We start from the raw sequence: 2,500 nt of genomic DNA, 5'->3' as shown, positions 1-2,500 counted from the left end.
CAACACAAGAATAATGTTAACAATAAATATATCGATAAGATGTGACTAGACACGTGAGAAATGGTTTACCGTATATTGTAAATAATTCCATGATCGCATTTTATTCTGTTCTCTTCTCATTCGCTGAACAGTCTATTAAATTTTCGTTATCTTCCTACAGGTATGTTCTCCTCCTCCGTTTAGCTGGACCAGGTAAATACTTAGCGACGTATATTACAGTAAGGTAGCGCTTGATCTACAGTACAATTTGCTTTTCACGTAAAATTGTATTCTTAATTTCATTATCATTATCATTATTCTTTTTATCATCATCTTCACCATTATCATTATCATTATCATCTTCATCATTATCATTATTATCATCATCTTTCCCGCCGTCGTCATCGTTATCATTGCCATCACATCATTATTATTACTATTATCACTATTATCACCATCATTACTATCTGTATCACTGTTATCATTACCATCACCACCACCATCATTACCATCCTCATATTTTGACTACAACAGCGTGATTATTTCCTAACTGCATCGAATTTTTACTCCAATCTTACGTTTCCAATCTTTTTCTTTTCTTCTTTTTCCCGTAACTCTGTCACCAGCGCGGCTCATCCAAGCTCATGCTTCTCGCGAGGTAGGAAAGCTCATCTCACTCTCATTAAGTCGAGGTGATGAGCCCTGAGGTCGCCAAGCCATGAGGAAACAGATTATTTTTTGTTCATCGTTAGTTATAAAAGCGAATGTTTGCTTGGTCGTCAGTGGCGATGGTTTGATGGTTATATTAACGTTGGATAGCTTGGCTGTTATTTATAATAGTTTGATTAGTAGATATAATTGTTTGTCTATTATTAATAAAGGCTTGGTATTTGTAATTCTTAGTTTATTAGTAATCGTAGTTTTTGTAAGTTCATTGTTAGAATAGTTGTTCCAGTAATTGTAATAGTTCCAGTTAGTTTGATGGGTTTTATAGTAACAGTTGCTTTCTTTGAATAGTTTAACACAGTAACATGATGGTTAATATGCGGCCATAATTATAATATAGATGGTTACTTTATAATAGTTTGATTATTATAATAATCATTTTGACTGTTGGGATTGTTAATCTAGTAGCTGTAATAGTTATTAACAGTTCAATGATTACAGTAATTAAAAAAAATAATTGGTCGTATTAAAATTCATTGTAGATGTTACATTTCTCTGACATAACCTCAAGATTCAAGTGTCGTTGATGCTCATCTGAGGTGCATACAAGCAGCTCTTCCCAAGTAATTGTTTATGTGGAGTGGCTCGTATAAGTTTGATTATGTTTTGGAAATTCGAAAGCTCCAGATTTACAAGATGGTAGATAAAGTATAACGATACAAATTCTTTGTTGCCTCTAAATTATATGCTAAGATGATTACAGTTAAGATATGCAAACTACCTCGTCATATTTTTTTTTGTTTGTTTTTTTTTTTTTTTGCCTTCCTCCCGTCACTTCTTATTTTGATTTATTCTTTTACGTTTAAATAAGACTTGAAAGGGAAGACAGATGGGAGAACGGGATCGAGTTAGACGAAGGAGAAACCGCAAGCGATAGCAGGTCTGAGCCACAAGAAGCGAAGGACAGCCGAGCGCAGCGGTGTTATGAACATCCTCGTCGTCGATATTGGTTATGCTGTTCCCGAGGGCGATGGGGATGGTGCCCGCTCGCCCTCAGGCCCTTCGCTCCCTTCCCCTCATTCCGCCCTCTCTCCACTATACGTTTACTATCCGTCTAAACTCTTTCAATTTTCTTTCTCGCCGTCTTTCTGTTATCTTTCCGCGCTTCTTGTACGCCCTCCGTCCATGTTCTTTCCACCCTCCTTTCATTATTATTCTTTTTCAGCCATGTTTCAACCTCCTGTCGCTCGCCAGCCACTATCTTTCCACTCTGCTCCACCCCCTCTCTACTCTCTTCCCATCTCCTTCCACCATCCTTCCATTCTCTTCCCATTTTTCTTCCACAACCCTTCCCCTCGTCAGCCTCCATCTTTCCACCAACCTTCCATCTCATTCCACCACACTTCCACTCTCCATTCTCCAACCACCACTTTTTCATTCTCCTCCTTTTCCCCTTCCACCATCCATCCACTCACCTCCCATGTCCCTTCCACTATCCTTCCACTCTCCAACCACCAACCACCCACTCTCCTCCCATGTCCCTTCCACTATCCTTCCACTCTCCAACCACCGACCATCCACTCTCCTCCCATCCTCCTTCCACCTGACGATGCTGCCTTATAAAAGTGACTTTCCTTCCCCGGCCAGACAGAGCTATCATTAAGCCGGTTTTGCATACATTATGCGTGTTCGTTGAACCTGGATCATAATATGTTGATCGGGGAATATAAATTTATAAACCGTACGTCCAGTAAACGTCCCTACTAAATTTCAATATGGATATCAATACTTCTAAGAACATATTGCAAATAGTAAATAGATATATCAAGAGATCTTGCCTCCTCGCTGTCTCTTT

General features: G+C 38.9%; 1 protein-coding gene across 12 annotated transcripts in view; it reads left to right on the top strand.

Annotated features, from left to right (window-relative positions):
* The window catches only part of LOC125030169 (glycine receptor subunit alpha-4-like), a 567,857-nt gene that overhangs the window by 285,151 nt on the left and 280,206 nt on the right, over positions 1 to 2,500 (top strand). For 10 of the 12 annotated variants that reach the window (XM_047620287.1, XM_047620280.1, XM_047620281.1 and 7 more), the window contains exon 2: positions 161 to 192. The exons of the other annotated variants lie outside the window; for them this stretch is intronic. The gene's annotated coding sequence lies outside the window, so the exon portion shown is untranslated. The remainder of the gene's footprint in view (positions 1 to 160; positions 193 to 2,500) is intronic. 12 annotated transcript variants of the gene reach the window in all.

The sequence above is a fragment of the Penaeus chinensis genome, chromosome 2 (genome assembly GCF_019202785.1).
Source record: "Penaeus chinensis breed Huanghai No. 1 chromosome 2, ASM1920278v2, whole genome shotgun sequence".
NCBI classification, from domain to species: Eukaryota; Metazoa; Arthropoda; class Malacostraca; order Decapoda; family Penaeidae; genus Penaeus; species Penaeus chinensis.
Note: the sequence above shows the minus strand (reverse complement) of the source record. Positions and strands in the feature narration are given on the sequence as shown.